This window comes from Abramis brama (assembly GCF_963993115.1).
Source record: "Abramis brama genome assembly, chromosome: 4".
NCBI classification, from domain to species: Eukaryota; Metazoa; Chordata; class Actinopteri; order Cypriniformes; family Leuciscidae; genus Abramis; species Abramis brama.
In genome coordinates this window covers 56,723,557-56,739,792 of record NC_139966.1, presented here as the reverse complement: position 1 = coordinate 56,739,792, position 16,236 = coordinate 56,723,557, and the positions used below count along the sequence as shown (strand labels likewise).

Genomic DNA, 16,236 nt, shown 5'->3' with positions numbered 1-16,236 from the left:
ATTTATTATTTTGTATTAAACCTCCTTTTTATAAAAAAAAAAACGTTTATTTATTTGTAATATCTTGTATTATTTTTTGTAAAGAAAGCCTAACATTAAATAAAAAAATAAAAAAATGTTTTTAATTCTGACAAATATAAATATGTAAAATATATAATAGAAATAATAACAATATTAGACTAAAAACACATAAATAAATAAATGATTTAATGTTTTTAAATAAACGTCTCCCTTTTTTATCCAAAAAAACGAATCATTTATTTGTAGTAAATTGTATTATTATATATTATATTGTAATGTATAACCTCTAAAAAATTTATAAAAAATTCTGACAAATATAAATATACTAGGCTACATAAAAAATAGACAAGAACACATAAATATAAATAAACAAATAAGTAATTAATGAAATCTTACCCAACATGCACCTATAACTCAGAAAGCTGTAAATTCTGATTCATAAAACTTGTGACTGGAATTGAGTGGGATTTGAAGTTTATCACACTGAAGTCAAAGCATTTCCGCTGATAAGTGATATGCGAGCAGCCGTCGTGGCAGACAGCCAAGAGCCAGCCAATGCCCTCGCACAACAACACGACTGAAGCCAGACACGGAGAGAAAACATCTATCAGCGTAGATTCTGCATTGTCAAACTTTGCTTACTTAAAAATGACAGTTAGATGAATTTTTGAATTTCAAATTCAAATTTAGAATTCCGCATCCTGTTCCGCACATTCAAATTCCAGAACTCAACTCAAATTCTAAGGTCATTCTAAATTAAACTTTGAATGATGCACAACCGCACGATCAATCTGATTTACTGTTTTTAATTTGACTTTAAAGAGAAACAGTGTTTTCATGCACCACTGACAGAAGCGAGCAACAGTCAATATGTCCCTAGTGTGTCAATAGGTCAGGTCATCTCATTCACAAGCTATCAGGTAACTATCTGCCAGTTTCTGACTATTTATATGCATCCATCAATGTTTTTTGCATCACACTCTCTCCTCCAACGTTCCTGTCCGCTGTCTCAAGGGCTGTTCTGTTCAGAATGACCGCCGACAGATTCAGGCCTGACCTTCAGAGCCCGTATAGGACATCATGAACGCTCGGGTCCTTTCACTGGTAAAACTTTATGTCCATCTGTGTCTCTGTGTAGTTTTTACATTTTATTACCGACCTGCCTCGTCAAAAAGATGGATGAACGGACGGAGCTGTTCGTGTCTATGCGACCCACGGCGGGCTAATGTGCAACAGAGAACAATTTTATGACATATCCCCATCCAGATTCTGCACAACATTGTGTTTAACTCGTAGCTCTATGCATTTGCATAAGGCATTACAGCTTGATTTTGTGCAGATTTAAAAATGTGAAATCAAAATCTTACTAATCTTACTGTCTACAATTACTAGGGGCATATTATTCCATACATAGACTAGAGAGATGTTTTAAAAAGAAATTAAGGATGACTTGAACAGATTTCTATTTCAAATTAATGCTGTTATTTTGAACTTTCTATTCAGCAAACATCACGGTTTCCAAATAAATATGAAGTTTTCAACATTAATAATAATCAGAAATGTTTCTTGCATATTAGAATGATTTTTGAAGGATCATGTGACACTGAAGACTGGAGTAATGATGCTGAATATTCAGCTTTGATCGCAGGAATAAATTACAATTTAAAATACATTACAATAGAAAATAGATATTTTAAATTGTAATAATATTTAACTATTTTTACTGTATTTTTTATTTTTTGTAAAATGCAGCCTTGGTTAGAAGAGGAGACTTTTTTCAAAAACCAAAAAATCTTACTGACCCCAAACTTTTGAACAGTAGTGGGTATATACAGTATATATATTTAATCAAAATGAAAAAATAAATAAAACATTGCTCCACCTCTGAAACGTCTTTTCTTTTCAGCAGATGTCCTTCCCTATTGATAAAATCAAGTCTAATCCTAAATTTTTTTGTATTTTAATCCAAAATATGACCCACTACGGAAGTAACATGTCGATTTTAGCATACCTGTGTAAAACGTTGACTTCAGCTTTCCTCATCATTCCCACTCTAAAAGCTGGTCAGGGATTTTGAAGCTTCCCTTTTTCTTGGAAGCTCCTCTAAATTCTGTTGAAGTTGATTCAACCCAGGTCGGAGAATTGTGCGCATTTCACACGTCCCTACAGAGAGGAAGTTGCAACATCCTTAAAGAGAGATTACCAAAGCCTCTCTTCCACGACTGCCGCTCCAGATCTCTTCAAAGACACACATCTCTGAAGACAAAAGGAGACATGCGCTCGGGCCATTTTTCAAACAATACGTTCCCACGAAATCTGTGCAAAGCATGTTCAGAATTCAAATGGATAATACTCGGAAAAAGGCATAAATGCCAACTTCTATGGACTAACAACTGCATTTGATAGAAAAGATCTTATGGAAATTTTATGTGCTGCTGTTTCATTAGCGAGTCTGATGGGATTGTATATTACGCCTGGAAAGGAGCCGGTGGTCGTCATACTGAATTAATAAGGTCAATTAGCAAACACACAAAGCCATCTAGAGCCAATAGCAGAGGCCGAGAAGGAACACAGGTGTCTGTTTACTCCTCAGCGTGGCACGGCTTTGATTTATGGACACTTGACTTCTCGGCTAAACACATTTCTAATAGTGTGGCGGCTGGTGAAAAATGGCCTGTAGTTAATTATATATGACAGGGAGAGGGCTCTTATTAAAGGGAATTTTATCAGGAAGTGCCACTGCGTTCTTCACAGCGAGAAAATTGTGATTCATTGGGAGCGAGAACGAGAATCGCACATGCTATTGTTATTAGCCTATGATATCTGCAGCAGCGATGGAGAAAAAATAGTGTCTCACATGCGGTTACAGCAAAGAATGAAACGCAGCAGGATCTCTGTGCAGCAGATTTATTTATAATACAAAGAAAAATAGCAAAAAATCTCAGGCTATTTGGCAGTCTTGAAAACTGAGAACAGAACAACCACATTTACAATGACAATAACGGACTAACTCAAGAATAAACTGAGGAATAGATACAAACAGAATAGAATAGATAGAATACAAACTAATGATGGGTAAAACAGGACAGGTGTGACTTAATCAATGAACTAATGAGTAACCATAAGAAAAAAACAACAAGAAGAACAAAGGAAACAGGAACAGAAAACAGTGCAGAAATGTTTACTCCACAACAGTGCACCAAAAACTGGAAAGTTTTTCCTTTGCATTTGTTTTAGTACAGATGTGAATGTTGTCAAAATGATTTACATTTACACGGATCTGCGAAAACAACTAAAAACGCTGTATTTTACTGCCAGGCCAGTAGATGGCGATGTCACATTCGCGTTTTTGTAGTTTACACAGAGATATATATATATATATAGTTTTCAAAAATGTACACTTTGAAACCCATTTTAAAAAGTTTGCATTTTCAGGCCCTCAAAACACAGTTGTCGCGTAAATGAACGGCCAAAACACATAAAAAGTTTTCTGACTAAGTAGACTCGAGACTAGCGCTGAATATCAGGACGAACCGCTCAGAACAGAACGTCACATGTTGCCATCTCGAAACTATGGTGAACACAGCATTTCTCACTCAAACCAATGTCTGCTGCTGCTTCTGATTGCTTTAAGAGGTAAAAGCTGCTCATAACTGCTGTTCTAGGATCAGTTTTCTTTGTAATAATAGCATATTGGCTAAACAGATTCGGCAAGCGATCCAGTGCGTGTCTGTGTTTGTGCTCCGGAGAGCCTCAAAGGTTTCTATTTACAACCTGTTTTTGAGGTGTTGAGCAATGTAGCCAATCACAAACCTTTCTGAACTCAATGACCAATCAGAGGCCTTTCAGTTAGAATCCACTCACCGCTCAAAACGCAGCTAAAACAAACAAAGTGTAGACATTATGAGAGAATCATTGTGCAGTCGGCTTCATTCATTATAACAGAGCTTTGTGAGATCGCGATAAACTAAAATGAATGACAGGTTTTTAGTGATTATAAAGGGAGCGCTCTTTGCACACTTTCTGTCATGCCAAATCACGCCGATGCTAAACAGTGGTTTGTGAACATAGACACTTTATCAGGATGTGTAGGTTGTGTTGTGAAGTAACTTGAAACTATTTCATGTAAATCTATTTAAATGTGTTTTAAAGGGAAAGCGCATCGCCTTAGCCTTAATCTGTAGCTGATTCACCCTCCGTCTATGTATGGGACTCCTTTGAAAAAGATACCAACAAAAAATGAATAACTACATGATTTATAGTATTTATTGTATGTGGCACCAAAACAATGGCTCATTTCGAGACAGCATTACAGTCCGACGCATATAGTCCTGCTGTACTGTTCAGTTATAATGCAATTTGAGAAATATTATACAAAGTACAATGCAAAAAAAGCAATTTTTGCACATTTACTTGTTGAGGAAAAAAAGGCCTATAGGCTCCTCGTTAATGGAAAGCTATACAGTATTAAAAAACAGCTAGTGGCATGTCTAATTTTAGTTAGCTACTCCCAAACTGGGTTCCACTAGCTCTTTTAACTTAACTTCTAGATGATATTAAGTCGAAAATGTTTTTTCACCTGTTGCTAATCACATACGCAAGTCAGTGTGCTTCACCCATTCATTCACCATAACTATCCTCCATCTCTCATTAGCAGCCGGCAGCACCTCAAACAACCTCCTGACCCGTCTGGAAGCAAACTCTAATTAAAACTAGTAGACTCGAGTCTTTCAGAGCCGTCCGAGCTCTAATTACAGGCCAAACACGAGGCTTCTCTCGTCTGATGGGAAAGGAGTGTGTGTTGATTAAACTCGCTGCATTTCTGTGCTGCCATAAAAAAATGCTGTTTCTTTTTTTTTTTTATGAGCCAAAACCAGAAGTTCGCGTCACCCTGCTTCCCTCAACAACATCCCAATAGGGTTTTCCATTGGCTTTTGGATTGTTGCATAAAATAAGCTCAGTGAGGTGACCAACAAAAGCTGAAGAGTTTTTCCTTTGCGTACAGTAAAACCGATCCCTGTTCACACAGATCTGCAAAAAAACGTCTAAAAACGCTGTACTATTCTTACCAGGCAAGTAGGCAGCGATATCTCTTTGTAAAGACACTTCATGCGTATACACAAGCGCAAGACGTCACCGTTTTCACAAATTCACGTTTTTGTAGCTTACGTGGTGACGATAGCTCTATCGATTTAAAAAAACTTGCACTTTCCACTTGCAGCTATTCAATAGTTTGCGTTTCCACGCTCCCAAAATGCTGTTGTCTATTAAATGAGTGGCCAAAACACACGTATTGTATTGTGAAAATGGTGTTGTGTAAACGACCCCTTAGTAATCATGTCTGAAAACAGTGTTTCCAAAAACTAGGGAATACACAGCCTTGTTTAGGTATTTATATACAGGGCTACACAGCCATCTAGTGGTTACACCATGGTATTACAGGTGATAAATGGTGCATAATTTAGAGGTAAATATTTAGTACCGTAAAAAAAAAAATTAATACATCACATTAATTTTTTGGCAAAAGCTAGTATTTCCCATGAGCCCCATTGACTGGTCCCACCTGTGCCATCCCACTTTCTCTGCTGCAACTCCATTTCATTCTCTATTTCTGATTTTTTTCTCCGCTACTTCAGGATTGTGTGTGTGCTCAAGAGGAGCTGAACGGTATCAGTGCACCGGCTGGCCTTGGGGAATGTGGGAATTAAAGTCGAGGGGTGACGCAAGTGGTCAAGTGAATGGAGATTATGTGCCTCCATCAAACTGCAAATAAAACACACTCACACACTTCTTCCTCCTCCTCCTCCTGTGACAAACTCTCATCTCGTCCCTGCCCATGAATAATTCACTCAGATACTCCAAAAGGAAGAGCTATTAAAATTACATGGGGACGAGAGAAGCAGATGAAATATTCGTACCTTTCCTTTCTTCTCGCTGTCCTGTAGCTCACGATTAAAGCAGTCCGTTTGAGTTTTCTTCACCCCCTTCTACACATTAGTAAATGACAAGATATCCAGCAGCAGTAAATATCATCTGGGCGAGAACTTTGCATATTGGAAAATGTCCTCATTAGCATATGTTTGAGTGAGAGCCTGTTAAAAAAGCAGGTCAAATATCCCCAAAGCTCTGAAGGAAAATCGAAGGCCTCGTCCAATAGCGTTTAGTCTCAGAGGTGAAGCATGGTTTGCTAATCAGAGGCAGGTGACATGTTCATTCTAGAGATCATTTGATTGGTTAAAAGTTTGGCAAATGGACACACATAGACTAAAAGCAACTAAACTCCAATTTTAACGTCATGGGATGTTTAAGCATCTTTCACTTTACCTCATTAGAGTTGAAGGTAACTCTCAGCAAACTGTACCTGAAAAAACGGGCATTTTTTTGTTTGTTTTAATCATTTAACATTAAAATGTTACTGATTAACATTCAAGAAATTACACTTATTTCATGAAGTATAAAGAAAATAAAATCATCAAATATGTAAAATCGTGCATTTTCTTGTGCAAAATGCCTGAAAAGTAAATCATGACATTATAATTCCAAATATTGAAGGTATAATTAGATTTTGTTGAATGTAAATGTGATCTTGCTAATTCGCTGAAAGTTTTAAAAACAAATTCAAGTTACAACTGTGACTAAGTTTATTTTTAACTAAAACTAAAATAGTTTTTATCAACTGAAATAAAGCTGAATTCAAATGAAATCATTTATTTAAAATAAAAACTTAAAGTTACTCCTAAATGAAAATTAGAAATGTTGCCTTGAAAAAAAAAGTATGCTAAAAAAATATATTAAAATATTAAAATAAGCACATTACAAAACAAATAAAACTTAAAATGCAAACTGAAAATATAAAAGTTAATTCAAAATATTAATAAATATTATAATAGTATATAAATGATAGCCTACTAAAACAACTCCTATAGGTTCAGCATCCTGGGATAAGGTTCATGGGGAAACAGATGGCATCGTTTCCTGAGAATGAACCATAAACATTTCAAATGCAAAATCACATTGATGAAATCAACATGCAGATCTGTAAAATCAAGAGGACGCTTCTCGATTGACGAGCTGAACTCAGGCTTGCGACACAGAGAAAGCTGTATAACTGAAGTGCATTGATGTCTATAGATCTGTGATGCACATTGGCACTGCTGGTGAACATTTCATGCTTTAATTAGACACCGAAGGGCTCCTGAGGGACTCCAGCTCTCAATCTACTACGGCAAATCAACTAGTCACATCTCTCTCTCTCTCTCTCTCTCTCTCTCTCTCTCTGTGCTAATGTTTTTTTCTATGTCTTTTATCAATAATGTCACCAGCCTAATAAAGTGTGCGAGTCTTTCCCGTGAGGCGGGGAGGAGTTCATGCTATCGGTGACGGACACCTCCCCCCATGCTGATCAGAGGGACCGAGAGAGCCGAATGCACTGTCAGGTCACATAAACGCCTGTCGCTGTCACATATCGCTGACAGAGAGACGGAGGAGGAACGAGAACGAGTCAACGAGACATTATCATTCAGGTGAGGCGAGAGGAGGCTGTAGCACTGCAGTGATGACATATCTTTACAGGCCACACCGGAAGTGATCATCAGCGAGTGGATCTCTGAGCTGCTGTGAGTGAGTGGAGGCGGGGCTCATTTGCATATTCATAGAACCGCGTATACTAAATGAGGCAAGGGTGTCGAGTTACATTCAAGCTATTTTAACACCAGTATAAAAAAAATGGACATTTTAAATGTTCTGGGAACATTGAGAACTGACAAGAGGATATTACTGATGTATTGAATAAAACATGGTGAAAATATTCTGTAGTCAATCATTTTATCCCTTAAACGCATCTTTGATCACCGAAATTACATATTTAAACATTTTTTTCTTGAAAAAAATTCTTAATGCCTTAAAATATCTTGAATGTAACTCGACACCTTTGCCTCATTTAGAATTCGCAGTTCTATGAATATGCAAATGAGCCCCGCCTCCACTCACTCACTCAGCTCAGAGATCCACTGGTTGACGATCACACGTTGATCTGATTGGTTACAAGGTAGTTTGTGACGTCAGAAACACCAGCGATTTCAAAGCGTGTTTTTGAGACTGTCTTTGGTTCACTGCAGTTTTAAGGAGAAAATACTCAGCAATGGTGTTGACTTATGAATTTACACATGGTTTGTCTTAAAGCATATTAAAAACACCACATACATAACATTAAAAGCTTGATTTTCTCCACAGGGGGACTTTAAGCTAGTGTTAAACACAGACCTCATTTCAGGCATTTAACCAAAAACCCACGATGGAACCAGAAGTGCTAAAATTCTCATTTCTGGATTTAGATTTCAGCCCAAATCTTTAACCACTTGGCTACACGATTCGATGCGAGTGCTGATGTAAATCGCCTGGAAATCCCACATCAGCAAGAAAAGCAATTAAAAATGTACAGGGGAGCAGTTCTAAGCCTGCTAAAGGATGTGCACGGATTTCAATCCCACACGCCGTGAGGTCTGGCCTGACCCATAAAGCAAAAATGAGAGCACAACTCAGGCTCCTCCATCTACAAATCGCCACTCTGTCAATGCAAGAGGTGTTGTTTACCAGCAGTCTCTGAAGAAGCTTCCTCAGTCATTTTCAGCCAGGCACCAGATTTCACACTCATCTGCTTCGTCCCAATGGGCTTTACTGTGGGCAGCTAAGACGCTACGCTAGCAGTCAAAACACACTCCAAAGTGCTCTGGATTCACTGCTCCAAATGGACGTCCAAGTACAAACAATGCCGAGCACTTCAACTGCGTGTGCATGCATTTTGTTTAAAGGAATAGTAATATTTTGGAGGTTTGTAAGGCTCTGTTCTGTAAAGCTGCTTTGAAAATATATGTATTGTAAAAACCATGGCATTATTTCGAATCAGTCAGAATCAGTATTTTGTGATTATCACTGTAAAAAAAAAAAAAAAAAAAAAAAAAATCCTGTTAAATTTATGTATTTAAATTTATGTTTTATTATGGGATGGCATATTTATGCATATACACAGCAAAAAAATTAATTTTTTGTCTTGTTTTTCAGTAAAATATCTAAACATTCTTACAATAAGAAACATTTACTTGAGAAGCAAAATGACGTGTTTACTTAAAAATAAAGCATAAAAATTAAGTGACTTTATGCTTCAAACAGCAACAAATATCTGCCAACGGGGTCAGAAAAATAAAACTTGTTTTCCTATTGAATTAACTTTTTTTTAATGACCACATTGGCAGAAATATAAGTATAAACTCACTTAATTTTGTCCAACTAAAACATTTCATGAACAATACATAAATGTTTTTTTGTGCTAACATTTTAAGAATATTATTAAAAACCATAAAACTTGTAACAAACCTTCTATTAAAGTTACTGGAAGAGCGTTTGTTGATAACTTTGAGAGAACCTTGCCAGAACGTACCCCATTAGCTGGATGCCAGCTTGAAGAAGTATGAGCTGTCATGAAATGCACCTTGATTATTTAATTTCATAGACAAAAACCACATATTGACAACCTTAGAGTGTTGTGACCTTTGCTAGGAAGGAAATTTAAAGACTGGGCCTGAACTTTACCCCTATAAACCCGTGTTATTCTCTGTCTGTGTGTGTGTGTGTGTGTGTGTGTGTGTGTGTGTGTGTGTGTGTGTGTGTGTGTGTGTTTCTGTCTAATGAGCTCGCTGTCTGTTTTGTGCTGCGAGTCCATTATCACACTCTTAATTCTCCTCATGGAGGAAATCAACGGTTGGAATAGTTAAGTGGCACCCATGGCCTCTCGCCCACACGTCCTCGCTCTCATCCTCACGAGGTTTCCACCTCCACCAAAGCATCTGAGAGCCGGCGCTCTTCAACCTGAACCCGTGAGCCGCGGGCAGCGTCTGAGAATGAGGCCCCTGAGGGCCGACGAGTACATGAACATCTGAGACTCCGGTTATGACGTTAAAAAGGTCCTTCACCGCTGGCAAAATACACTTTCAGTAAAACTTGGCTGCTATGCAGTAGAGAGGTGAAAAAACCTGCTACCTGACTAGAGAAAACAGAGAAAAAGGGCTGTTGTTTTTCCTCTTGCCAAATAGGTAGGAAAACTTCAACACCCATAATGCACTGGGCTTGTTGCCATCCAAGGCCACTCCCACTAGTCTGTATGGATACGCTTATCAGAGTCAAATACCACCTTGCTTTAGTAGGCAAGGCAAGTTTATTTATATAGCATATTTCATAAACAAAGGTTATTCAAAGTGCTGCACATAAAAGGAAACAAATACATAGGAATAAAAATGAAATGCATAAGAAATAAAAATAACAAAAGGATGGAAGAGTCTTAAAAAAAACACAGCTGTTTGTTTTACTTTGTTTTCTTGGCGCCTAAATAATCTTTTGGACGTCTCCGTTAGATCCGATTTTTCACCTAAAATCGACCAGGAAGAGCTCTAGGACTGACCCTCCAGTAGGAAATACTTCTTGGAAAACTTTTATTTTGTTAGACTTGTATTGTTCACGGGCGCAAGAACTCAAAGAGTAAGTGTTTAGCGGGATTGAGTTATGTTCAGTTTCCAGTGAAGGATCCAGTGCGTTGTAAGCAGTGACTAAAGGCTCCAACGTATCATAAATATGGAGCGAACGCCTCAACGGAAATGATAAAAAAGTCATCATTTGTAGTCAACATTTCAGACGTCAGTTCCGCCCGAAAGCAAAACAAACTCGCGTAACGGTAAGGAAGCTGTTGACATAGTGTTCAGTTTTTAACTATAATGCAGAGTAGACAAAGTACGATACAATTTTCAGTGATAAACCTAAACTCACAACAGCTGTTTAGTTAATAACCGCAATGTCCGTGGACGGGGATACACAAATATGGAAGTGCAATCTGTAGTCTCACGAAAGCCCTGGAGCTGTCAAATGTTTTGCTGACAAATAAACGTGAATTTCTCGGTCCAGGTGACATGGAGAACGAGTAAGCATTGTTCATTTAGCCTACATATACTGACACATTTTAAAGATCGAAAAACAGCGAAGTTACACTTTAAATTCTGCACAACAACAGTAGCTTTTATAGTTTATTGATTTACATATTTTTGAATAGAGAGAAAATAATCAAAGGCTATTTGAAGAGTACACTGGATTATTTAAAAATAGGCATTAGCTTATGAACATTTTCTCATTTAATTTGCAGGAAAACCACTATAGCATGTCATAAAACTCAGGCTTTCAGCCATGCACAGATGGTTCCAGCCAAGAAGATGCAATTTAATAGATTTAGGAAGGTGCAAAGGTTTATTGGCCTCATGCGTCGATGCCAATGATTTTCAGTGCGCAAGCAAACCCATCTGCTGAAATTAACTTAAGAGGGCTGGTTCAATAACAGAAAAAAAAAAAAACTTTATGAAAATGCCAACTTCATTACACAATCCATTATAGCGCAGTGCCAGGTGTGTGATTTATGCCGTGGCGCATTTCTGGGTCTAAATAAGCCACTGATTCTGACCTTTCCACAAACACGCAGAAATTAACAATAACGCTCTTGCTGACTCAACCCAACATAATGTGCATCTGTTGCTTAATTACATTTTAATCTAAATGTTGTCTTTCTGGAGTAATGAAGCACAAAATCGTTTCATAATTCACGGGCTGTGCGACACATTAGTCTTTCTCTTTAACTTCAAACTGAGATGCAGAGCGAATTTAGAAAAAAAACATTTACACTCGCCAATTTAGCTCTCAGCGTGAATGCGACGTGATTTTACCTTTGTTCCCTTTTACATCAAGGCAAAACCTCACGTAAAAGCCACTGTGGCTGAATGGACAGGGCTACATGTTGCTACTGGATAAACAAGTAATCTCAATGCCTGTGGCTTCTAATTGAATCAGGCTTTCAGAAGTACAAAGGTTGGTGTGTTTCAACACAATTCTGATGGACGCTCTATTGATCAGCCGTATTTTTGCACATCGCCGTCAAAAACCAGCCAGACCCCTTTTGCTCACAGCTAAAATCAAATGCTGAAACCAGAAGCGAGTCATAAAAGTCATGTATTTGTCTGTCATGATGCATCTGCTATTTACAAAGACTGTGCAATAATGTTAGTATGTGAATGTGCATAACTATTACTCATTTGGCTATAGAAAACGTTTAAAAGTTGGCAAGTAAAGCAAACCAACAAAAAAGTTTTTCCTTCTTTGCCTTAAAGGGGTGGTTGAATATGCTTTTCTAACTTTAGTTAGTGTGTAATGTTGCCGTTTGAGCATAAACAACATCTGCAAAGTTACAACACTCAGAGTTCAAAGCAAAGGGAGATCGGAAGGGAAGGGAAATCGCTTTTTAAGGACTACAACAAACGGCTGGTAGAGACTACAGGACAGGGTTAGTGACATCACCAACCCTAAAATTTACATAAACCCCGCCCCCGGGAAAATGATTTATAGATTATCAAGACAGAATATGCTAATCAATGACTAGAAGATAACTACACATAAGCTACATAAATTCATCAACTAACCATTCAGAAATGTTCTGTCGCTTCTACATGTTGTCACTTCTTCTTGAGTCTCTCCATCATTGTCTGACTCCAGTTTGAACATAAAAGTCTAAAAGTTTTTGAAATTTTCAGTGCATGTGTGTGTGAGGTAAAATGACACGAGCTCTTGAAGCTCCGCCGCCTGTGCCGGGAGCAGCAGCTCATTTGCATTTAAAGGGACAGACACAAAAACGGTGTGTTTTTGCTCACCCTCAAAAAGTGACAAATTTAACATGCTATATAAAAATATCTGTGGGGTATTTTGAGCTTAAACTTCACATACACACTCTGGGGACATCAGAGACTTATTTTACATCTTGTGAAAAGGGCATTATACCACCCCTTTAAAATCCACAAAAAAGCTTTAAAAGGATGTTGTTTACATCAAATTGCATGTAAAATCCTGTTACAACACAAATCCTGTTCTCAACAGCTTTTTGTATTACAAATAAATGAATGCTACACTCAGAACAAAATCATTATTATTCAACTCTATCTTGAAAAGCGTTTCTGGGGAAAAGTTCAGTCTGAATGCACAATGAACGCTGAGTGTTGGGGCCTGAACTCATGAATATGCATGCCAATTGTTTGGCAATGAATGTAATATTACTACAGTAAATATTGTTAAATAAATAAGAACAGGCAGCAGTGAAACAACGTCGCACTCACGAGGTTCATCAAAGCCATAACAAGCATCTTAATTAACAACTAAACCCACCGTCCCATCAGCACCGATGGCAGGGGAGTGAAGTGATCCGTCCCAACAAGTATTTCTTGTTGATAAGGCAATCCTAATATGCAGTGCAAAAGGCAGTACAATTGTGATAAATACGTTAAGAATAATTTTGTTTAAAATAATAAAAACTACTATTTTACTCAATATATTTTGCTAATTACTTAGTCCATTTACATATCTATTAATGTAGCATTTAAAATGTTTTCATCTATTAATGTTTGCATTTTGCTAACATTACCATTAAGTAGTGAAAACGTTGTTTCTGAATGTTCTCTGAAGGAAACATTCCATTGTATCATTCTGCGAACATAATGGAACGTTACTTTTGAATGTTCCCTGAACATTCCGAAACAAGTCGTAACATTTAAAAAATGTTCCAAGAACAAAAAAACATTCCATGAACAATGCATAAATAAAATGTTGGTGCTAAGGTTTTGAGAATATTATTAAAGACCAGAAAACAGAACAAGCGTTAAATTAACGTTTCTGGAAGATTATTTGTTCATAAGTTGAGAGAACCTTCCCTGTTAGTTGGGAGGCAGTAGACAGCTCACTACATCTTCCAGTGCATATATTACACAACAGCATTATGCATGTAAGAGCATGCATTCATCGTAGTGTTGCATTCACTCTGCCAAACACGACTGGAGGCACTTCATAGCTCTCAGAAATCTCCTGAGGTAAGACCACACCTGCAGGGTGGCCCTGATAAATCACCTCCCCGATGAAATGCATCTGAATTGCACCTGCAGTGCGCTGGGATCGTCGGAGGAATGGAAATCAGGGGGACTAACAGCTTGAGGCCGTCCTCTCGCTGGGCATCCTAATGCTGTGGCGATTACCTAAACAGGAGATCTGACGGGGAACTCCATATGTCCCATTCAGAATCACTATGCGCTGGCATCAACGCCGGTTCACTGTTATGCAGGCACTCTCAGTGGTTGAGAATCTCTCATATTAGCAAGCGTTTTCAGTGTCTAAACTTAACATCAGTGTATTTCAAATGTGCTATTTAAAGTCTCATGAAACCCCCACCTCAGCACGAGTCAGTTTTCACCATCATTTTGAAAAGTAGCCTCTTTAAGTGAGCTCAACTGTTTATCAACTGTTTCATCCACTTACTAATGAGGAAAAGCACAAAATCTCCATCTATAACAATGCACAAGTATGCAAAGTAATGAGCCATTTTTATTTGAACTCCGTTTCAAAAATACACACAAACGCGCTTTCAAATTTTTAGTAAGTTTGAGACTTCCACAACATTGATCTTTAGATAATTGGTCTGGTCGTTTGTGCTGCCAAGTGTCAGACTGCATCTACAGTCTCAAATGATCCACAGACCATAACTCAAGCAAATATACATTCGCAGCCAATGCTTCTGAAAAACGACAAAGGGATCAAAATGATGCACTGCTGATGTATAGGAATACTAGCACTCATCAATGTCGCATTAGTAACTATCTAATAATAACAGCGTTTTGTTGGCCTTTAAATGGCCATGACCTGGTTGCAAAAGAACATGCATTCCTGTTGAGACAAAACACATACACAGTCAAATGCATATTTACATGCACAGCACCCAAGACAACGTCTCTTCTAATCCTGTTGAACGTGATTGCTTCCTGATATCAAAGTCTGGCAGCTGACATGGTGTTACAGAAAAAGATCTGCGCTTGCAATATGGGGCATGCGTCATTTAGTGCGGATGGGTCGTTCGGCGCAGCGTGTCTACATCAATCAGTCAAATCATGGTCAGCTAATGAGTGTGGAATAAACAGCAGTTTCATTAACATTGTGTCGTTATTTGGCACAGGATGGCCGTGAGTTGTTCCTATGACAACTACAATGAGCAGTCGGCCAGAAGTGTTATTTAGTCTGCTTATTAAACATGACCGTGTTAAAATCTATTGTTGTCAAGAGGCCACTTGAAGCTCAGTCTACAGACACGTATACACCTCTTTACGGCAGATCATTTATGCAATCCATTCCAACTCCTAGAGGCGTTGTTATTCTAGGAAAAGACTGCATTGTAAGAGGTTGTCACTGCTGAACTTTAGCTGTTTACATTCATAAATAATGACAGCGAAAGAGCCCCCTGGTTCGCTTAGTTTCCACCGACAGGCATAGCAAAATGCCGGAGTTTATTTCACTGTCGCATTTGGCCAGAAACATCATCTTTCTGCTGTACATTTAGACTACAATAGAGTTTGGGCGGTATCATTCTCCGGAATCATCCTGCCTTGAGATTCTTCCAGGCCACTCTCTGTCACATCATATTACAAACAACTGTAGTTTGAGTTATGTGAGGTCACCCGTGCTTATGAAGACCTTGTCTGCTTCATAGAACAACTAAAAAAAAAGTATAAGAAGTAAGCAGGCAGAAACTTATCCAAAGAGTGAACATACAAGAGAGGATACAACGGCCATGGATTGCCTCTTGTGCCATTTTTACCAACAGCCTTCTGGCTCCCAATCTAGATTGTTAACCACTACGCTATAATATAACCACCATTCACAACAACTACAGACTCTGCCCTCATTCCCAGGAACCTCAAACAGCCTCGTAATGTTGGCAAACGTGACGTAGACACATACGTCCCGACGTTAGGGCTTGGTCTCGATTGTATTTTCCAATGTCCAACTCTAATTGTTAACAACTACACTACATTTACAACACACTACGCCCAATTTCCAGGCCCTAGAAAGGCAAAGTTAGATCTCTTATTTGAACCTGTTAACAGCCTCATAATGATGCCAAATATGAGACACATCTGCCATGATTACCCCAAAATTTTTGTTTAACTTGGAAAATATGGGCTAGTCTCAATTGTAGGTTTTCACTAACGCTATCTCATGACCGATTCGTACGTATTTTACGAGGTGGCTAATTCGTACAAATTCATATGACCTCACTTGTACGAATTCGTGCAATTTGTCTAAACCCAAGGTTAACTT

The 16,236-nt window shown here is 38.1% G+C and overlaps 1 protein-coding gene across 2 annotated transcripts in view; it reads right to left on the bottom strand.

Annotated features, from left to right (window-relative positions):
* Positions 1-16,236, bottom strand: part of grm8a (glutamate receptor, metabotropic 8a) — a 192,232-nt gene that overhangs the window by 172,030 nt on the left and 3,966 nt on the right. The gene's annotated exons all lie outside the window — the stretch shown is intronic.